Source organism: Odocoileus virginianus, chromosome 22 (assembly GCF_023699985.2).
Source record: "Odocoileus virginianus isolate 20LAN1187 ecotype Illinois chromosome 22, Ovbor_1.2, whole genome shotgun sequence".
NCBI lineage: Eukaryota > Metazoa > Chordata > Mammalia > Artiodactyla > Cervidae > Odocoileus > Odocoileus virginianus.
The window spans coordinates 2291944-2314779 of record NC_069695.1 but is presented as its reverse complement, the minus strand read 5'-3'; the positions used below and the strand labels follow the sequence as shown (position 1 = coordinate 2314779).

The following is a 22836-nucleotide window of genomic DNA, read 5'->3' as shown; positions in this document are numbered from 1 at the left end:
ATATCGAGGACTTTTTAATTTTTTAATCTGATAATGGTATAGTGGTTATGCATTTTTAGAGTTCTTATCTGTTAGACTCGTACTGAAACATTTATGGACAAAATGATATAAAGTGTAGTATTTATCTCAAAATAATATCTCGAGGAAGTGGGAAAGGTGAAACAAGATTGGCCATTTAGTGACAGTTTTTGAAGCTGGTGACAGGTACGTGGGACCTCATTATACTATTTATTTTTGTGTATGTCTGAAGTGTGTGTAATAACAAACACATTTACAGAGGCAGAAGGATCAGGATAGAGTAAGTGTTGATTGATAGGCGTCTCCTCCAGTTCCTGGAATCCGTGTTTCATCCCCACATACCTGCCTGCAGAAAAAAACAGTTCACATCATGTACACGCTGCCACATCAAAAATGGGTGAGCACCAAGGACCTACTCTAGAGCATAGGAACTCTGCTCCATGTTCTGTAACAACCTACCTGGGGAAAGAATTGGAAAAAGAATAGATACATGTATAACCGAGCCACTTTGCTGTGCATCTGAAGCTAACACACATTGTTAATCAACTATTCCGTCGCTAAGTCGTGTCTTTGCGACCCCACGGACTGCAGCACACTGGGCTCCTCTGCCCTCCACTCTCTTCCGAAGTTTGCTCAGATTCACGTCCACTGAGTCGTGATGCCATCCAACCATCTCATCCTCCCCCGCCCCCTTCTCCTTTAGCCTTTGGTCTTTCCCAGCTTCAGGGTCTTTTCTAATGAGTCGACTCTTCGCATCAGGTGGCCAAAGTACTGGAGCTTCAGCTTCAGCATCAGTCCTTCCAATGAATATTCAGGGTTGATTAATCAGCTATACTCCAATATAACATAAAAAGTAAAAAAAAAAACCTCCCAAATTATTCCTGAAGATGCCACAGTCAAAACATTTCTATTCCTGAAAATGCTTGTATGGGTTATGTTTTAGTTTCTCCTTACATCTGTTGTGCTGTATCATTGATAATCTCTAAGCTGTATGCAACCAAGAAGAAAGCCATGTAGGCAAGGAATAAATAAGAATGCTTAGTAAAATCACAAAAGCATTCATCTTTTAAAAAAAATAGGTCACATAAGCAATATAGGGTCACTGCCAATGAATCTACAGGAATCCTGCTCTAAGTGCCTCCCGGCTGGCTTCAGGGGAGTCCAGGGGCGTCTGGAGACTAACGAGCTGGCTCTCCTGTGCCCCCGCCCCCCGCCGTGGCCCGTGCGGCTGAGGGCTGCTGCCGGGGCCTGGCCTCCCGGGTGCCTGGGTGCCCACGCCTCCGCCCCCAGCAGGCCGCCTTGCCCGTGGCTCAGCTGCACAGGGTGCGCGCGGGGTGGGCTCGGCGCTCCGGCCGCTGGGTCAATTCGGAGCACGGACGGTACCCCCGACCCAGTCACTCCAGCTCGTGCTTTCTCCCTCCACTGCCCACGCCGGGCGCTCGTCCTGCGCTCATGGAAACCTCTCTTGCGGGTTTTCCTCTTTCTAAGAGAAGTCTGTCTCCCGTGGATGCCCTTAGTCCAGGGGCGCTGGTGTGGGGCACCCCGCGTGGCAGCGCTTCCTCTCTCCATCTGTCCTGTTCACCCGTGCGTCTCTCCTCACCACCGTGACCGCCACACAGTTGGTGGTAAATAAATGTCAGCTGACACGCTGATATAATCAACCCTTTCTTGTTTAGGTGAGGTGGTTTCCTGTTTCCCAGGAGGCTCCTGGTACAGATCGGCAGGCTTTGTCAGCTAGGTTTCACATATGTTGAATTTTCTAAGAATCCTCCCCTCAAATGACCCAACCAGACCCCTTACAGTGAAGCTCAAAGTTGAGAAGCCCCAGGGCATCTGAAGCGTCCTAAAGCTTTAATCCCTCAACCCCAAGTGGAATTTAAATCAACCCTGTGTTGATATAGGCTGAGAAGCACCCACTTTTGCGAAACCACCCAACATTCGTGTCTCTTCCTCTCTTGCTAAACAAACACTGAGTTTTTCCAGTATCAATGTGCACAGACAGAGGGAAAGACGTATATTTAGTATAAACAGTTTCATCCACCTGTGTGCTGATGCTTGGTCCAAAGTATAATTTTACCCTTTAAACGTACTCCACCCAGCTAGCTCATTCATTTTCAGTGCTAATCCTGTTCCTTCCTATGCATCTGTGCCTTATATGTTTCTCCATTTGCCAGTTGGTAGGTAGGTATTTGGTTTGTTTTCAGCTTTCTGTTGTGGCAAACATGGTTGTAACCAACTCCTTCTATGTGCTTCCTCATGGAAATACATTCTGTGTCCAGAGTATATAGTCAGGAGAGGCATTGCAGGGTTAGAGGATGGATGTATATTCAACCTGGGCTTCCCTGGTGGCTCATGTGGTAAAGAATCCGCCTGCAATGCAGGAGACATGGGTTCAGTCGCTGGGTTGGGAAGATCCCCTGGAGAAGGAAACGGCAACCCACTCCAGTGTTCTTGCCTAGAGAATCTCCATGGACAGAGGAGGCTGGCGGGCTACAGTCTACGGGGTTGCAAAGAATCAGACAGGACTGAGCGAGTAACACTTTCACTTTAATATTCAACCTCGATATTGACACACAGTTTCCTAAAGTGATTTTCCAAATGTACCCCTCCACTAGTGGTAACAGGGGATAGATACTATTACTCCCGATCCTTCCCTTGGTACTATTGACTTGTTATTAACCATTTACTATTAAATCCTGGACAAGAGTATGGTGAATTCTCACCACTTCACTTTGCATACCCCTGTCTAGCAATGGGAGTGAGTATTCTCAGTGTGGGTTTTGTCCATTAAGAGTTTCTCTTTTCTGGGCTGCTTGCCTGTCATTTGCTCCTTCTATTGGACGTGTATCTTTTTATTATTGATTCTAAGATGTCCTTTATGTAATCTGAAGACTAATCCTTTGTTGATTGTGTTGCAAATATGTTCTCCCTTGCTAAGTCGCTTCAGTTGCGCCCAGCTCTTTGCAACCCCGTAGCCCACCAGGCTCCTCTGTCCATGGGGTTCTCCAGGCAAGAATACTGGTGTGGGTTGTTGTGTCCTGCTCCAGGCTGTGGAAACTTCGTCTATGATATGAATGTTTTACTTTTTAACACAGACAACATTATCAGTCCTTTCCTTTTGCCTTGCACTTTTCAGATCTTGTTCATAAAATCCATAGCAAGGTTCTTTTGCATTTTCCCCATGGGGGAGAAAGTGTAAGTTCCTGATGTCATGCTGTGAATCCTTTGAGTTCTTTGTAAGTTGCGTTTGGAAGGTTAGAGCAGTTCCCGCTAGGGGAGGGGGTGATTTTGCCTCTCCGGGAAAAGATTTGGTAACGTCTGTAGCCATTTTTGTTGTTTTTCAGTGGGCAGAAGGCATGCAGTGCTGCCAAGCGGAGGGCTGGGGGAAGGGCTGATTGGGAGCTTGGGATTAGCAGATGCAAACTTTTATATTTATATATATGATGGTTAAACAACAAGGTCCTACTGTGTAGCACAAGGAACCATATTCAACATCCTGCGATACACCATAAAGGAAAATAATTTTAAAAGAATGTATATAAATATATAACTGAATCACTTTGCTGTACACAGAAACTAACACAACCTTGTAAATCAACTCTTGTTGTTCAGTGGCTGAGTCCTGTCCGACCCTGCGATCCCATGGACTGCCGAGCGCCAGGCATCCCCGTCCTTCACTACCTCCCGGAGTTTGCTCAGACTCGTGTGCATTGAGTGGGTGCATCCAACCATCTCACCCTCTGTCATGATGCTGACTCCTGGGATGGCAAAGAGAAGGCCTTAGGGCTCAACCCACGCTGTTCTTGGGTGGGATTATTTCCCACCGGCAGGTCGGGGCTGTGCTAACCTGGCAGATGGGTCTCTGGAGGCGAAAAGCTCTACCTTTGTTTCTGGAGGGCTTCTGCTCCTCAGGAGCGATTTATTCCTGGGGCTAGGTACTAGGGAAGAGGAAGTCCTAAGACTGGAGAATCAAACGAAGAGGTGAGAGTATAGTTGAGAGAGACCTTGAATACTCTGCCGTGTTCAAGGCTGTATCGTCACAAAGTTTAGTGAAGGTAGGAGTTACCCGGGCGTTGTGATAAAAATCAGGTTCCTGATTCCTGCCTGTTCACAACAGAAGCAGGTGATTCCGATGACCACACTTGAAGAAACACAGATACTGACACGGAGGGGGAGGATGTTCCAAAAAACGCTGCCAGGAGTTCAGGACCTTGGAGGCATGCCCACCACAGGGAGAGGGATGAGGAGGAGGCTGCCGCCCACGGCTGCCTCTGCCCGTGGTGCCCGTTACCATAGCAACAGGAGCCAAAGCTGAGGCCTGGCTTCTACTTCTTCCTCCATAAATGCAGTGCAGGCGCGTAGCGAGGTCACCAGCAAGGTGCCCACTGGCTGTGGAGGGGGAGACGGCTGACGGAGCGTCAGTGCCAGCCGTCTTGCTCACCCGGTTACTAGGGGCCTCGTACACAGTGGTGGTCTTTGGTGACAGTCACATGGGGTACATTTATTGTCACGCTTGGGGCTCCCCTCGAAAGGATTTTACATGTAACCTTGCCCCAGACCGCATCAACTCCTCCGGCGGTCTCGCTCCTTCCAAGTGTTCCATCATCCTGCCAAGTGGTTAGTTGCTGCGAGGGAATTACCGAGGAGCCCAGTCCTGAGGGCCTCTCCTTTCAGGAATGCGGAGTTCTGCTCACTGCAAGGGTTTCTCTGTCCTGCGTGGGGCCGTCACACCGAATCGGTCCTCCGCGTCCTGCGTGGGGCCGTCACACCTAATCGGTCCTCTGCGTCCTGCGTGGGGCCGTCACACCGAATCGGTCCTCCGCGTCCTGCGTGGGGCCATCGTACTGAATCGGTCCTCTGCGTCCTGCGTGGGGCCGTCACACCGAATCGGTCCTCCGCGTCCTGCGTGGGGCCATCGTACTGAATCGGTCCTCCGCGTCCTGCGTGGGGCCGTCACACCGAATCGGTCCTCCGCGTCCTGCGTGGGGCCATCGTACTGAATCGGTCCTCTGCGTCCTGCGTGGGGCCGTCACACCGAATCAGTCCTCTGCATCCTGCGTGGGGCCGTCACACCGAATCGGTCCTCTGAGTCCTGCGTGGGGCCGTCACACCGAATCGGTCCTCTGCGTCCTGCATGGGGCCGTCGTACCATATCAGCCCTCTGCCTGGTTTCAGGATCAGCCTGTCCTTAGTCCTCTGGTCCCAGGGCAGCACCTGTGAACAGCCACGGCCGGGGAGATGCCCTGGAGAGCCAAGCAGGTCCACGAGATTTCCCAGCGCACACAAGAGGAGCAGTGGGATTTTAAAGAGGCGTTAATGTGTTTGGCGTGCTGGCTCTTAGTGGCGGCACGTGCGAGCTTCGGTCTTTGCCGTGGGCCCCGGTTCCCTGCCCAGAACCCGGAACCCAGGCCGCCTGCACTGGGAGTGCGGAATCCCAGCCCCCAACCACCAGGGAAGCCTCCCAGCAGAATGTCTGTGTTTGTCTCACCTCTGCCTTCCAATATCTCTCCTCGAATATCAAATCAGTGCCCAGGACACATGTCTACACTGAGCTTCGAGAATAACCCCGCAGTCCCACGGCTCCTCCGTATCAGTGATGCTTAAACTTTTGATCTCATGATCTCTTAACACCTTCAGAATTATTTGGGACCCATGGAGCCTTTGTTTATTGTGAGGGTTACACCTACTGAGACTGAAATGAAATAGTATTGATTTAATACAGCAATAAATTTATTGCAGGCTAACATGTCTTTATGAAAAGGTACCTATATTTTCAAGACCAGACTTAATGAGAATGCCGCTGTGTCACAGTTTTACAAATCTCTGTAATTTCCAGTTTAACAGAAGATACATCTGCTTCTTATGTTATCTGCTTCTACTGCGTTCAGTTGCAATATCACACACAGTGTAGATTCTGGAAAATTCCAGTGTATACTCATGAGGGAACGGGGGGATAAAAAAGGAAACAATGAACTAGCATTATTATGCAAAAAGTTTTGACTTTGTGGATCCCCTGGAAGGCTATTAGGGACTCCAGGTTGTGGGGGGCAGGTGGGCACACCAAGATCGTATTTTGAGAATCACTGCTCCAAAATAATATGCAAATTAAAGCCAAAAACAACTCTGGTCATAAATGTGCTTAGTCACTCAGTCATGTCCTACTCTCTGTGACCCCATGGACCGTAGCCCACCAGGCTCCTCTGTCCATGGGATTCTCCAGGCAAGAATACTGGAGTGGGTTGCCATGCCCTTCTCCAGGGGATCGTCCCAACCCAGAGACTGAACCCAGGTCTCCCACATAGAAGGAGGATTCTTTACTATCGAGACAAATATATCCTGCCTAACAGAGGATCTCTGTGATAAAGCCTAACACAACCCTACCAAGCAGGAATTCATAATTTGCAAAAATGAAGGACATGGTAAGACACATGTGTATAATCACATACATACAGCAGTATACATATACAATCATATATGTATATACATGATACAACAGATATATATATTCATATATGTAAACATGTTTTCTCTCTTTCCAAATTTTCTCTTAAGTCCAGAAAGATTGCTGTTACCTGCCTTGATGATTTCTCTTACTTCCTCTGCTCACAAAACATTATGAACAACCGCCAGAGCAGCAGCTTCAGCCCTGTGGACCCATGTCATGGCAGACTTTCATCATCTTTCCTCTTGGGGGGAAAAGTCCACTCCCGGGCTCCGGCGGCCTCCTTTGATTTAAAGAAATAGTTGTGCAGAATTCAGAGCAAGTTTTAGTTGCAAGTATTCAGGCGGCCACAAGAGGGCAGCACCTGAGAGAACAGGGCAGGGCCCCCTTGTTTTTTATTTTTAACCTTCTGTGGCACAATTTATTTTTAATTGGGGGATAATTGCTTTACAATATTGCAGTTGGTTTCTGCCATACATCAGCATGAGTCAGAATAAGTAAATATATGTCCCCCTCCTTCTGGAACCTCCCTTCCACCTCCCACCCCATCCCACCCTGCCAGGATGTCAAGGGCGCCGGGTTTGAGCTTTTGGGTCCCATGCACCAAACTCCCAGGGCTGGTTTACACGAGTGATGTGCACGTCCCACTGCTCCTGTCTCAAACCGTCCCACCCTCTGCTTCCCCTGTGTCCACAGATCTGTTGTCTACGTCTGCGTCTCTGCAAATGGCTGCCCTGCAAATACGTTCATCACTACCATCTTTCTAGATCCCGTATATGTGTGTTAATATACAACATCTGTTTTTCTCTTCCTGACTTACTTCACTCTGTATGATAGGCTCTAGGTTCATCCACCTCATTAGGACTGACTCAAATGCACTCCTTTCTATAGCCGAGTAATACTGGAACTCATCAGAAGCTTCCTAGGAAAACTGAAGATGTGAATCGTGAATTAGAAGCTCAGAGTATTCATGGTTTCCAGCCTACTAGGAAATTTAGATTGTCATGAGGACCAAATTAAAGTTTCCACTTAATCCTTTGGGAGATACATCTATTATTTCTAATCTAATATAGCTCATATTTTCCAACTGTAAGCAACTGATTTCCACTGCCTTCTTCCTGAGAAAGTTGAAATGAAGCTAATGTTTCCCTTTTATTCGGTCGTTGATATGAGCACTGCCTGTCAGGTTTGTCCTCACTGTCCTTGCACCTTTTAACACTAATTGCATCAGAAATGCCCAGATGGGCCCTCCTCCCTGCTTCCCCCATCACTCAAGCCGAGGGAAGATGCTGGACCTCCGTCCTCGGTGATGGAGACCTCGTGGAGGGCGCTGGTGTTCCTGGTTCGAGGAGGGCTGGGGGAACTGCTCAGCTCCAGGCTCATGTGGGAGCTCTAGGACCTCTGATCAAAGCTGACTGTGGGGACCAGCCCAGGGAGATCACAAACCCAAGGAAACATGAAACCCGCACCCACTTAGGGGAAGGAGAAAAGGTTCAAGTGCCTCTGGGACTTGGGATCAGACACTCAAGCCTTGGTGCCCTCTGGCACAGACCAGCCCTCAGACTGACTCCCACAGTCCCTCTTGAAAGCTTCACTGGTGCCTCTTTGGGTCTTGAATGGAGTCCTGTAAACTTGATGATGAAGTTGTCCTTGGTACCACAGGGAGACAAAAGTGCAGCGTGATCTAGGGGCACTGGCTAAGGCAGAGCCTTGTCCGAGCAGGTCCTTCCGTCCAGCCTGGTCCCTGCAGCAGCACCACCGCCCAGGAACGTGTTAGAAATGTAAATTCTCAGTTTCCACCCCAGACCACCTGCGGCAGAAACTCTGGGGCTGGAGCCCAGCAATCAGTGTTTGCACAGCCCCTCTGCATAATTCTCACGCACGCTCAGTTTAAGCCCTAGCAAAGGGATATTTATGTGGGAGTGTTTGTGGTTGCAAAGCCAGATGAGGCTGGAAGGAAATGACAGAGAAAATGACAGTGAGGATATAAAAAAAAGAGTAAAAACAGAGAAGAGAAAAAAAATGTCAAGCGAGTATAGAGCTTCCTCTCTCCTGCCGGGGCGTGTGTGAGAAATGATAAATTGCACCTGCTCCAGAGTATTAGACAACTGAATATCCATCTGGGCTTCCCAGGTGGCGCTAGTGGTAAAGAACCTGCCTGCCAATGCAGGCGACCCAGGAGATGTGGGTTTGATCCCTGGGTCAGGAAGATCCCCTGGAGGAGGGCATGGCAACCCACTCTAGTATTCTTGCCTGGAGACTCCCATGGACAGAGGAGCCTGGTGGGCTACAGTCCATAGGGCTGCAAAGAATCGGACGTGATTGAAGTGACTTAGCACGCATGCGTGGCAAATTTATCTGGCTGCAAACAACTCCTGGGGTAGTGACCTTTCCTTCAGCTAATATCACTCCTCTCGTGGCCTCCAAAGCACATAGAGAAATTGGAGAAGGGATGAAAGTCTTTCAAGTCTACCAAACAGCAAAGACTTCCCAACACTGTGTATTTTTCCGAGTGAGTTTCTCCTTATTGGGATTTCAGATTACGGAAAGGTTAGCTGCCTCCTGCTCCCGGGGGAATTAAAACAAGGAAAGGGGAGAGCACTGCTGCGCGGCGTGCTCCCTCCGTCCGCGGGCTACGCCCCTGACCGCCGCTGCGGAGCCAAGGGGACGGTTCCGAAGGCCTTCCCCAAAAGACCGCCCGGAGCCCCGGAAGCTGACTCTGACGCAGACAGCTGGTCAGCGGCTCCCGGGAAACGAGAGCGTTCCCGGGGCGACGTGCGATCCCCGCTTCCAGGTGTCTGGAGCTCCGGCGGCCGGAGCGCGTGTGGCTGTCTCGGGCCTCAGTTTCTCTTTCTGGAAAGTGGTGACTGAAGGCGTTCGTACTTCGGACAGTCGCTGTGCCCCCCTCTGTTCGTTTCTATTCCGTCTCGCCTCTCATTACTCTGCTGGCTCTTTCCTGTTCAACAGTGCTCTCTGCTCCCCGAATTTCTCTCTCAGATCCACACATCCGGTGCTGTAATCTTAATTTTCATTTCATCCAGGGAGCCACTTCCCTGTCTTGTTTGAGCCCCAGAGAAAGTTGGCCTTGAGGATGAGAATGGGAAGCTGGAAGAGCTGGTTGTGGACTGACCCCCCTGTTAGCCTCAGTGTCCCCATCGGTAAAGCTTGCATGTACCAGACAGTCCTTCCAAACAGGTACTGAGCAACATTCGAAGTGGATGCTGTGAAGGTCCCCAGTGTATACGGAGAGAGGTGAAGTCCAGAGGGGTTGAGTGAGTTCCCCAAGATCACAGAGCTGGTCAGTGCGGAGCTGGGAGTCGGGCCAGTCCCCTACCCCCAGGGGCTACGCCCTCAACACCGCGCCTCTTGGTACTTGAAGTCAAGCTGCAAGAAGGAAATGAAACAGCATGCGTGAGGCGCTTGAAAAAGTCAAACCACCGAAAGAAGGGAGGGAAGTGCGCGGACTTCTTCCAGCCAGGAGGACCCCCGCCCCCGCCCTTCACCACTCTGCTAGTTACTGTTTCTGCCGCAGTGGTCCGGTCAGATCAGAGGGGTCAGGAGGAGGACGCCGTTTAGAGGCTGAAGCTCAGACTCAGAAGCTGCCTGACGAACCTGCATGCAGGCAGGTTCAGCCAGAGCGATGAAAGAGGCCCTCTTTCCCCGCTGCAGTCCCAGACCACCCGGCCCCTGCGCCCCAAAAAACAGCAGAGCTGGGCTGTGAGGCTGCAGGGACTGGGGGGACCCAGCCCCAGGCTTCCCCTTGGAAAGCGGGGCTTTGACTTCCACTTGAAACTTCCTCTTCTTCCCCCTTCCCGTTTCTCTAATTCCTGCCTCCCTCTTCTCATCCTTTCCCTCTGTGAGAGAGCCTGCTATTGATCCACCAACATCCATGTTCTCTTTTGTTCATAATAACAGATGCATAATAGCACATACTTCATATCAAGGTGGGGATGTTAGTAATGGGGGAGGCTATGCTTGTGTGGGGGCAGAGAATATACGGGGAATCCATGTATCTTGGCTCAATATTGCTGTGAATCTAAAACTCCTCCCAAAGTCCTTAAGAAGAAGGAACACACCTTCTCAATTTAGAAAACTTGGAAAGATTGACGAAACCAAAGGAAATAAAATCACACAGTTCTATTCCCCAAAGTGGTGGAGAGATGACTTTAACATTTTGGTGTGTGTACTTCTAGGACTTTTTTCTGTATAGACATTTATTTCACCCCTAAACAAATTTAAATGTGTTTAAATTTGCTTCCAGAACAATTTCATCACTTCATGTCTTATACTCATGTTTTAGTTGTTGATCTTGACACTGCAAAACAAACGATAACTCTGAAAGCATATGGTAGGAAAATTCTTCTCTTTGGTATTTAAAAGAAAGTGGCTGTGGGTTCACAAAAGAGAAAAAAACATCCCTCAATAATAGCAGGCATATAAGAAAATTAAAGTTGGTATCTAAAAAGCTCTTTAACAGACTTGAAGTTGCCAACCAGGAGGAGGTGGTGGGGAAGGGATGGATTGGGAGTTTGAGGGTTGTCGTCGTTCAGTTGTTCAGTTGTGTTTGACTCTTTGCGACCCCATGGACTGCAGCATGCCAGGCCTCCCAGTCCATCACTGTCTCCCAGAGTTCACCCAAACTCATGTCCACTGAGCTGGTGATGCCACCCAGCCATCTCACTCTCTGTTGTCCCCTTCTCCTCCTGCCCCCAATCCCTCCCAGCATCAGGGTCTTTTCCAATGAGTCAGCTGTTCGCATGAGGTGGCCAAAGTATTGGAGCTTCAGCTTCAGCATCAGTCTTTCTAATGAATATTCAGGGTTGATTTCCTTTAGGATGGACTGGTTGGATCCCCTTGCTGTCCGGGGGACTCTCAAGAGTCTTCTCCAGGGCTTCCCTGGTGGCTCAGTGGTAAAGAACCTGCCTGTCAATGGAGGAGACATGGGTTCGATCCCCGATCTGGGAAGATCCCACACGCTGCATAGCAACTAAGCCCGTGCCCCGTGACTGTTGAGCCTGTGTGCTAGAGCCCAGGAGCCGCAGCTGGTGAGCCCACGTGCCATGGAAAGCCCGTGCGCCCTAGATCTTGGGCTCTGCAACGAGAGAAGGCACGGCCACGAGAAGCCACATACCGCGAGTAGAGAGAAGCCCCCACTCGCCAAAGAGGAAAGACCACACCCGGCGAAAAATCAATATACATCAGTTTTGAGGGAAGTGGATGCAAACTCTTGTATAGGGAATAGATAAACAGCAGGGTCCTACTGGTACCACAGGGAGCTATATTCAATATCCTGTGATAAATCCATAATGGGAAAGAATATGAAAAAGAATGTATATACGTATAACTGAATCACTTTGCTGCACAATAGATATTAGCACATTGTAAATCAACTATACTTCAATAATTTTTTAAAATCCTTTAATGTAGCTTACCAAAAATCCACGTGTATTTCTTTAACGCACGTGCCAACAGAAGTACTGAGCACTTCCTGACTCAACAATTAGAGACAGACATTTTGCTCCATATAATCCAGGCAGTCTGCCTGACGGCTGGCCGTGTAGGCAGAGATACGCCGGCTGTTTATGAATTCAGCAACACCCATTTCATCTGCTCTTAGTTACCTGCTCCTCTTGAATTCAGATGCAGACCAGCTCTGAAAGAATGCAATTCCCAGTGTTTCTTTGGTCAAACAGCTTACTTGCATCACAGTGTTTCTCTGCCGTGTCCTGTTAAAGCATTAAAAAGACACAGAAGAACAAGTCGATTAATTCTCTGACTGGTGGGTGGGCAGGGAGCTGCTGCGGTACCTGAGATGGGGGGATAGGGCAGCACAGTCTCCTTTCATCCACCAACAGAAATGAGTCTCACCAACATCTCACGATCAGTGTCTAATGCGTCCACGGCCACAGGGAGAGAGAACTTTCACTCGTTGCTGGGAGCAACAGAGGGGGCGTGGCCTGAGCAAGATGAGAGCTGCTTTCCAGAGGGAAGCGGAGGAGGGTGCTGTCTTTATCAGGCATGGAGGTGAGCCCATCAGGGCGGTCACATGGATGGAAGGCCCACCGTCCACCTGAAGACGTGCTAATCCCTTTAAGATGGACTCTTTGATTTAAAACCCAACCCAAAGTCACTGCTATAATTTCCGTAATTCCGATGAAGAGACAGAGACTAAGAGAGTGGAAGTAACTTGCTCAAGATTACACAGTTAGTAACTGACAGAGATGGGTTTGAACCAGGGCTAGCTGACTCCTGGGGCCTTTGCTCCTAATCTGAACTCAGAGAATAGAAGGCAGTCCTTAGCCCGGCAGACTCCAGGCCCTGAGAACAAGCTGGTCATATGCAGGCGGAGGCTGTGGCCCATTAGAAAGCCACATTCCCCCTAATTCCTGGCCCCTTGGCCACAGGGACACCCCCTCACCGGGACTAGGGCCTCATTCAGAATAAGGCTAGTGGCTCACTTGGGCACATGGGACTGCCCCCAACACCCCGTGCGTGGCCTGGCTGAGGGCCAAGGAAGGGATGGGACCAAGTGGAGACGTGTCCATATGCTGCCTTCATCCCTGACTTTGCCCTTTGTCCATGTCCAGGCGGCTGCCTCTCCCCACCGCCCCCTCCATAGCCCTGACGCTTCCTTGAGGATGAGTTCTTCTTCTTTGCTCTGTCGGTTCTTAGTTGCAGCACGGGGATCTTTGCTGTGGCTCACGGACTTTCTCTCTGGTCACAGCTCGCAGGCTTCGCTGTTCTAAGGCGCGTGGTGTCTTGGTTCCCTGACTAGGGATCGAACCCTCAGCCCTGCATTGGAAGCTGGATTCTTAGCCACTGGACCATCAGGGAAGTCCGCACAAAGAGTTCTTGAAAAGTTCCTCGATGGGCTACAGGTTTGCTTTAGGGTCACGACCTTCTTGTTTTTCTCTTCCGGGGTCTTTTGTCTGTTCCACAGCAGCGCCCCCGATGTGGTGCTGGGACAGCGGCCAGACTTGTCCTGGGTTCCTGACCTGGCTCTCCCGGGGCCTCCTGCGTGGCCGGGATTCCTGTTGTCCTTCAGCCCCTGACTGTCCTGCCTTCCTCCTCGAAGTCCTTGCTCTTCTCAGGGCTCTGTCTTAACTTTCTGCCTTGCTTGCTTCAACCCCCTTCTTTCTCATGGGTTCCTGGATGTTAGTCTGATTTCCAGCATCCCATTGCTCGGGAAAGAGTCTTTCTAGAATCTGTAGACTGAACAGGGGTATCGAAACCAGGGACTGGCACCCTTGCTGGGGTCAGATGTATAGAGGGGTTGAAGGAGAGTCAAGCTTGGGTGTGGAATGTCCTTGGTCAGGACGGAAATGTCAAGAGTCAATGCTGAAACCTGTGCTAAAAAAAGCCCAGCAAAATCCCCAGACAGGAGCCAGCTGGGGCTGGCATGGATGGAAGTGAGAAGGCACGTGTGTTGGATCTGGATAAAATCAGGCGGGACATCTGCAGAGGCTGGGTGGACTCCGAAGGCCTAAGGTGGTATTTAAAGCCCAGCTTCTTGGGGCCTCCCTGGAGGCCCAGTGACTAAGGATCCATGCTCCCAGCGTGGGGGGCCCGGGTTCCATCCCTGGTCAGGGAATGAGACCCCTGATGTCGCAAGTGAGAGTTCGCATGCAGCAACGAAGATCGAAGATGCCTTGTGTTGCAACTAAGACGCGGCACAGACGGGAAAAAAAGGCTTCTGGTCAGCCTGCTGATCTCGTGTACAAACAAGTGTCTCTCATTCCAGACCATTCAGTGAGCACCTAAAGACTGATCTGCCTCAGCTTCTTTCTCCCAAGGCTCTCGCAGGTCCTAACTCACTTTGGTCCTCACTGCATGCTAAATTACTTCATCATGTCCAGCTCTTTGCAGCCCCATGGACCATAGCCCGCCAGGCTCCTCTGTCTGTGGGATTCTCCAGGCAAGAATGAACACTGTAGTGGGCTGCCATGCCCTCCTCCAGGGGATCATCCCGACCCAGGCATCGAACCCTCAGCTCTTAAGTCTCCTGTTAGGTTCCTTACCCCTAGCCCCTCCTGGGAAGCCCTTGGTGCATCAGCCCTAGAAAATGAATACCCCTGGCCTGGGACAGAGCAAGGGCGGCAAATCCAGGCTCTGGCCTGGTGTCCGGTGTCCATCTGACCTCCGGTGTCCCTGCTGCAGACTGTGAGGCAAGGCAGCTGGCTGGGCGGGAAAGACAAGAGTCCGGAACGACACGTTAAACAATACAGTTCTCCAACAGAAGAACCGCTGGGGACGCAGAGAGGCAGCACTGGCTGGATTGGCCCTCGAGACTCTGTTTTCTGTACCTCCTGTGTTCCTGGCACGGGGCATGAGAAGAGGCAGGGCGAAAACCAGCCGCTGCCAATTTCAGTGATCGGTGCCAGGAAGTGCAGCAGGCTTCGGGGGGTGTATTTCAGGCGAAAGGCTCCCCAGACACGGCCACCTGGTTCCCAGACAAACAGGTGATCGAAAACACGGTTTCGTCCCCCAGTTTTACCACCTGGACCTTGTTTGCTGTTTGCAGAGGTTGGTCTTTCTTAACCTCCATGCTTCAATTCAGGAGCACGCTTCAGGCTAATAGCACTTCAGCAGGATTCATGGAGACAAACAAGCCTAGAATATTGTTGATTTCTCTGTCAGCTAAATAACCGGAATCCTGTATTAGTAGGAAGGCCTCAAACCAGCAAGGCAAACAAAGTGATGGGAAATACATTGTTTTGCAAATTGAAAGTTCAACTGATCGGAGGAGCTGAGGAAGGTCAGCTCACCAAACACCAGGAGCACGTGTGGCTATAGATGCTTATTCCAAGTGTGCGCTAAGTTGCTTCGGTCATGTCTGATTCTGTGTGACCCTATGGACTGTAGCCCGCCAGGCTCCTCTGTCTATGGGGTTTCTCCAGGCAAGAATACTGGAGTGGGTTGCCATGTCCTCCACCAGGGGATCTTCCGGACCCAGGGATCGAACCCGTATCTCTGATGTCTCCTGCATTGGCAGGTGGGTTCTTTACCACTAGCGCCTTGGAATGGGAAGCCCATTCCAAGGGCAGATCATCTTTAATCATTCAGAGGAAGATGCCCTAAGACAGTCAGAAGATGCAGGGAAGAGTCTCAGGCCAGGTTACTGTGTTAGGAGACAAGGAAAGAGTTTCCTAATGACTTCTGCCCCATCCCTGTCAATGGGAGGATGCACAACTTAAGATGCTTTCCAGGTGGTGCTAGTGGTAAAGAACCCGCCTGCCAATGCTCGAAATGTTAAGAGACAGGGGTTCAATCCCTGGGTCGGGAAGATCCCCTTGGAGGAGGAAATGGCAACCTACTCCAGTATTCTTGCCTGGAGAATCCTATGGACAGAGGAGCCTGGTGGGTTACAGTCCATAGCATTGCAAAGAGTCAGACAGGACCAAAGCAACTTAGCATAGGAATGTCATATTTGAGAATCAATCTCTTTTCACAAACCCAACAGTGAAAGGGCCTGATTTCATTGTCATTTTAGGGACCTGTCTGACAAGCTTCCCAAAGATTGTCTGATGCTCTAGACAGGAGAATGCAACTTTGTCCCTGTTACTCTTTTCTATTGATCAGGGCCCAGAACCTTCAATCTGTAAAGTTAGATGTTGGGAGGCTCAAAAGGGAGGGTTACATGTGCACTCGGAGCTGATTCATGCTGTTGTAGAGCAGAAGCCAGCATAATGCTGAAAAACGATTATACTCCAATTTAAAAAATTAAAAAAGAAAAGAGGAAAGTTAGATGTTAGTCTGTAGAAAATAATTGCTGATGAGATGCAAATGAGTTTTGTTGGTAAAGGACATAAATCCAAAAGTTATGAGTTTTTTTTGTGCCCTATAGGATATTAAGCCATTTAAAAAATATAATTTAGGGACTTCCCTGGTGGTCCAGTGGTTAAGAATCTGCCTTCCAATAAACGCAGGGGCCCCGGGATTGATCCCTGGTCAGAGAGCTAAGGTCCTACAGACAACTAAGCCCTTGTACCACAACCAGAGAGAGGCCTGCCCGCTGCAGCGAAAAATCTCTCATGCCCCAGCAAAGAGGAGATCTGGCACGTCGCCCCACATGACCGTAAATAAAAAAATGTTTAAAAATACATACAAATTAGAAATCATAACCCAACATTCTTTCTATTATCTATCTATCCATTTACTTACGCGAATTTCTTGTATCTTAAAGTGGCTTTGTCAGTCTGCTGGTTCTGTTGTTAACGAGTTACAGAAAACTTTGACATGCACTTACTATGCATTTGAATGAGACTGTATTTTTTAAATAATTTGGAAAATATACTTGGATATTCCTATATTCGGTGCATGTGATCCATTAACATCCAAGCCCTCGGCCACCAGATCAAAATATATCAGCAGTAGTGATGCTGGTCCTCTGAGTTCAAGCTTTATTATCATTTCTGCTCTCCGAGGGATTCCTTTACTTTCCTGACAGTTCAACTGTGCATTAAATCTCAAAAAAAAAAAAGTTCAGTGTGCTGTGTGGAAAGAGGTCTCTCTGAATATCTAGTCTGCCATATTGATCAAAATGGAAGTCTGTCCAGTTGACTATTTAAGCAGTGAGATGTTCATTATATTTTTGCTAATTGGACCTTCCCGTAGGAGGAAAGCACCTCTGTGGGTTTTCCATCATCCACACTGATAGCTTACCTAGGGCCCCAGAGGATGGGAGTGGGGCTGGGGCAGGGAGGAGAAGAGTTTGGGCAGCCACAGGGCAGCCCAGAGGCTGAATTCTAAGACTCGCGGGTGGGGGCGGACACCAAGGAAGCACGGAGGAGCCGCAGGAGGCAGGGTCTTCATACCCACACCGAGATCTGCCCTGTGGTGGTGGGTGTGCGGGCTGGAGAAGAATTTCCAGACACAAGGCAGAATGACAGAACAGAGTTTATTAGAGTGGGAGACGCTGTTAGAACAGCGGGCAGGCTCTAGGAGAGCCCACCCCTTTCATGGGCTAGTAGCCAATTTATTTGGCCTCAAGACAGAGAAAATTCCCACGAGAAGGGTGGCATTAGGTGATTGGTTGGGGTGCTATAGGGTGGGTATTGCATCTAATACAGAGTCAGGAAGCTGGCCGGTTTAAGTCGGGGAGGCTCATAGCAACAGTTGCTATGGAGCTCAGTCGGTTCCAGGGATGACCGTGTATAGGACTCCATATCTGTGGCCTTGGTACAAGGCTTTACACCTGTGACCTTGGAACGGGGCTCCACCTCCCCAGAGTGACACTTGGAACTTCAATGGGGCTGAAGCCGTTCAAGGGTAAAGAACGGCATCGGCAGTAAAACGGCTGCCTGCCCGTGCCTGCCCCTGGCTGGAGGACCCCTCCCTGGATGCTTTCTCCTTCAAGGCTGTGTCTGCACTGCGTTCCCTCTCAGAGTCCTGCTTGTTCCTGCCTGGGGACCGACGGTGATGAACGGACTGGAAGGGAACAGCTCTAGGACTGAGCCTGTGGTCCTGACTGTGCTACCGCGAAGCTCTGGGCCTGGAGTGTGCCCCGTGCAAAGGCTAGCAAACAGGATAAGAAATTCGGATTAAAGAGAAAATCAGAAACCTTCCAGGTTGTGAAACTGTTGGAGCGCCCACCATATGGGAAGTGCTATTTGGGGTGTTGTTGGTTTTTAAAGGAAAAGTTCTAGACTTTCCAATTCAGTTCTGGTTTCAAGTATTCTGCCCCAGTCTCAGACTAGCTGTCAAAATTTTGTCTCCATGTTTGGAATGGAAACGACGTAATTGCACCCAGAAAATGTCAGTTCTTTCTAGTTGGAATCTGCTATTGACTGGTTAAATAAGCCCAGACAAGTCACTCTTTCTCTCAGCCTCTGTCTCCTCTTCTGCAAAATGCAGAGGCCCCTCCAGAGTGGGTGTCTGTTCCCTGGTCCTGTCTGGAAGCCCCTCAATCTCACGGGAACAATATGCTCGTTTGGGGAAGGGTCCCAGTCATGATTTCCTGCTACCCCTGACCACAGGAGTGGCACAGATCTCAAACCAGTTAGAATCCTCCATCATGTTCCCTCTGGGATTAAATGTTTCATTTCCCTTCAACCCCTGAAGGCGGGCACATGGAGAAAGTCAGTCTGAGAGAATGAACCTCATGTGGTTAGAAGATGGAAAGAAGGCAGAAAAGGAGTGGGGAGGGCCAGGGAGAGGGGGGAGGGGAGAGAAAGAGGTAGAGGGGAGAAGAGGAAAGCGGGGGAGACGGGGAGGAAAGACCCTGAGTCCTGAGGCCCAATCGCCCAGCTCCTTCCCTGGAAAGACGTAAAACCAATAAAAGCCACTTTGTGAATAATCAACTTTGAGTTGGACTCTGTCAGTTGCAACCCAGACAATTCTGACAACTCTTGACCACAAAGATCATTTCTAGACTCCATACGATTATGTAACTTTGTTAAGCCAAAAGTATCTTGTTAATAGAGGCTTCTCCAATGGCTCGGGATAAAGAATCCGCCTGCAATGGGTTTGACCCCTGACTTGGGAAGATCCCCTGCAGAAGAGAATCACAACCCACTCCAGCATTCTCGCCTGGGAAATCCCATGGACAGAGGAGCCTGGCAGGCTACAGTCATGGGGTCGCCGAGAGTCGGACATGACTGAAGCGACTTAGCACGCATGCACGCACCTGTTAATAGATGACAAAATCGCCACTCTTAAGTGACTTCTGCACTCAGGGGCAAGGCAGGGATCGGGACTCTTCTTTGGAACATGTAGTTCTGGTGTTTGAAAACATACTCATAAACACAGCAATCCAGAAGAGGACCGAAGTCCCCCTGGGGGGCACGCTGGCCGGTGAAGGAGGCCTCGAGAAGATCCTTGAACTCGTCAGGACGCAGCTCCTCCGGGTGAGTGAAGCTGGTGATGGAGACAGAGTTCTGCCTCAAATGCATTTTCCACATCGCTGAGAGGTTCCTTTTGGCAAATTTAAACCCATTATTATACACAACAAAGTTTCCTGAAGAAGTGAAATTGCTTCAAAGAAGAGCCCTTAGAAGTTAACTCAAGCCTCATGGAATGAGTATTGGTTTCTGCTACATGTTTAAGGGGACAGAGTGGTGGCTTCAGTACCATTGAAAGTGTTGAGAGGAAGGAAATACAGGATCATCAGAGAACTGAATAAAAAGCAAGTAAAAATGTGCCTCTCTCTTCCCCGCCCCCCCCCCACCCCGGGGAGGGGTGGGGAGGAAGCAGCCTGGGGCCTGGAAGGTGGGGGTGCTGGGGAGGCTTACTGAGCCTGAGGGGTGGCCGACCCGGCCGGGGTGGGGTGGGCAGGGAGCGCTGGCTTTGTGGGACCCCCGTGTTTCCTTCCTGCTGCGGGAACCGGGGGACCATCTGCCGGGTGGCTGCGACCCCCTCCGGGGCTCCCTGGGATCTCGATCAGTTTTAACAAGCAACCCTGATGTGGGCACTTCTGGCAAAAACATATTTTGGCAAATGCAAAATCGCTAATGAAATTAAGTAACACTCCGGGTGCCATCTGTTCCCTGACCAGTGTAGCAGCTTGTGTGTAGATCGGCTCTTGAGAGGCAGCAGACTGCGGCGCTTCTCCTCAGGGGGGCTGCAGAGAGAGACCCTGGGGCTGGAGGGCTGGGAGAGACCCTGGAGGAGGTGGGGTCAGTAGATAGGAAAGGAAGAAAGCTCCCTATGGAAGCCAGCGCCTCCTTTCCAGCCTGGTCTTGCATCCAAGTCTACCTGTACAATTTGACAAGTTCTCTATTAAGACTACGGTTGATTAAGCCAGCGACAGAAACCTAGCTTTATCCTTTCTCTGCACGCTCAGTCGTGTCCAACTCTTTGGGACCGCATGGACTGTAGCCCACCAGGCTGCTCTCTCCATGGGATTTCCCAGGCAAGAAGACTGGAGTGGGTTGCCATTTCCTTCTCTAGGGGATCTTCCTGATCCAGGGATTGAACCAGAGTCTCTGGCATTGGCAGGCGGGTTTTTGTTTTTGCTTTTTTTCACCATGGAGCCACCTTCTAGGACGTTTTATCCAGTTGAAACTGAAAAGAACCCCAAAGGGGACTTTATTATAAAGATACCAGGGGTCTCAGGGAACCCAGGACAGAAACGAGCCACGCCTGGAACTTCTGGAAGACGGAGCTCAAACCGGGTCAGGGCTCCCGCTCCGTCCCTCACCTCTGTCCGCCCTGTGCATCACCTCAGGCTCTCCTCCCCTCCTTCTAGAAACACAAGGTCTCTTCTTTACTGGCTTCTGGAAGAGACATGGCTGCAGCCGCCGCACGCATTGAGGGAAGGACGCCCAAAGCTGAAAGTGCGGGCGGAAACTCACTGCGGGAGCTCTGTCGGGGTCCGCCCCTGGCCCGGGATGGATGCTCACGGGGCGGCCACTTTCAGCGGGTAGCGGCACGGGGCCCTGGAACTGCCGTCGGGGTCCCACCGGAACCTGGAGGCTGCCCCTGTGATGGCCAGCCGGCCGGCCTGGCTCTGCCCCGCTCTCCCGCCCGGTCCGTCCCCGGTCCCGCGTGTCCCCGGCCTGAGGGCTGACACGTGACCGTGATCTCTCCCGCCATGCGGGGCACGAGGCCACGTGGACACTGCCCCTCCTGTCTCCCAGGTCCTGCCGCGAGCCCTTAAGACCCCAGGGCTCTCTTGCCCCAGAAGGCTGCCATGAACTCAGATTGCAAACGTGCCCAAGATTTAGATGGGCATAAATACATGCATTTTAACGAGGTTCTTTAAGAGCAACAAATCGTTAAATTTAAACCGAGATGTCATCCTTGGAAAGTCAAGTCACAGAACTGTCCTAAGTACTGTGAGTAGCTTTGCTCTCCCCTCCGTGTCCTGCTTTTTCATCTCCTCCTTTGTTCCCCAAGGTTACTTGTCACATCATAGATGGTCAAGATTGAATCCCCACTTTGAGGGATAAGAGGTCATTTTAATACGTGAGATTGAGGTGGTGAGTTCTTGACTCCTAAGATCAAAGTTACCACTTACCATACAAAACCAAAAAGTTGTGAAGGACTCATCTCTTTCCTGGCCTCCTCTTCAGAGTTCTAATGAGGGGACGGGAGGACAGTGCAGAGCGGCATCAGGAGGGATCACCAAGGGCCCTCCGCCCTTGCAGGAGAGTCCTGGAGGCGGAGCAAGTGAGAGGCAGGCTCCTCCAAGCTGGAGCGTTCCGAAGCAGGAGTGCGCGGCCTGGACCGCCGAGGGCGTGCCGGCGTCCCCGAGCGTAGGTGGAGGGATAACGCGCAGAGACAGGGGCCTCTAGGCCCACACGACACTGAGCGACGGCGACACCAGACCCATGTGGGAGTCAGGAGCGCCCGGGAAGCTGGGCAGGAAAGACCGAGAGACAGCGCGCTGGTGGCCCCAAAGCCCCAGCGTCTGGGGCCCGGGGCGATGCACGCTGCATCTGAAGACCCGAGGCCGTGATGGGTCCGCGGGCACTGCAGTGAGGGCGGGGCGGACAAACCAACGACTCCGCAGTGGAAGAGGCCGCGTCTAAGGACGAGATGAGACAGACGGCGATCCCGAAGATGCTAGAACGGGTGTGAGACGGATCAGGAGAGAGAGGCAGAGGCAGACAGCAGCCCCTGAAACTCAGGGTGCACCGCCCGAACCTCAGCTGCCATCTGGAGAGGAAAGGGAGGGGCGCGAGAGTTTCTCAAAAATATAAAAAGTTGACCCAGTCTTAAAACTGAAAGTCACTACATTCAGTTTCTGCAAACCAGGCAGGAAGGGGCTTTAATATAACTTTTCTAAGTTATGGGAAAGTAGATTTTTGCTTTTGTTCCCTGGTGGCCATGATTCTGAGGGTTATACTTGCCACAGGACCTCAGAGGTCACATCGATGTTTGTATAGATGAGGATACTGCGTCCCAAGGAGAAAGATGGGCGGTTCCTGGTGACAGTGCTAAGTGTGGTACAGCCGGGAGGGCAGCCCAGAAGTCCCGAGTCTTATTCCAGGGCCCCCAGCATCACAGAGGCTTGCTTCCCATGTCTACCAAACTCTTGCAGAAGGTATTGAGTTTCACAGCATTTTTTTTTTAGTACAACATATATTTAAACTTGGGCTTCCCAAGTGGGTCAGTGGGTAAAGAATCTGCCTGCAATGCAGGAGAGGCAGAAGGCACAGGTTTGATCCCTGGGTCGGGAAGATCCCCTGGAGGAGGGCATGGCAACCCACTCCAGTATTCCTGCCTGGAGAACCCCATGGGCAGAGGGGCCTGGTGGGCTACAGTCCATAGAGCTGCAGAGTTGGACGCGACTGAAGTGACTGAGCACACATACACATACATAAACTTAGAAGCCAAACTGCTCTTTCTCACAACAGTCAAATGACAGGGGACACAAACTGAAACAGCACCTTTGGTTCCTGAATGTCGTTTTCCTCCCGCCTGCCTCCTTCCTT

General features: G+C 50.6%; 2 long non-coding RNA genes across 2 annotated transcripts; both read right to left on the bottom strand.

Moving 5' to 3' along the window:
• Nucleotides 1-209: 209 nt before the first annotated feature.
• On the bottom strand, nt 210-7032 carry LOC139030345 (uncharacterized). Its single transcript, XR_011482626.1, has 2 exons — nt 6591-7032; nt 210-364 (listed from the first exon to the last, which is right to left on the bottom strand). It is a non-coding gene; the product is annotated as an uncharacterized lncRNA (long non-coding RNA).
• A 3774-nt stretch (nt 7033-10806) lies between these two features.
• LOC139030344 (uncharacterized) lies at nt 10807-22166 on the bottom strand. Its single transcript, XR_011482625.1, has 3 exons — nt 21417-22166; nt 12082-12186; nt 10807-11383 (listed from the first exon to the last, which is right to left on the bottom strand). It is a non-coding gene; the product is annotated as an uncharacterized lncRNA (long non-coding RNA).
• Nucleotides 22167-22836: the final 670 nt, after the last annotated feature.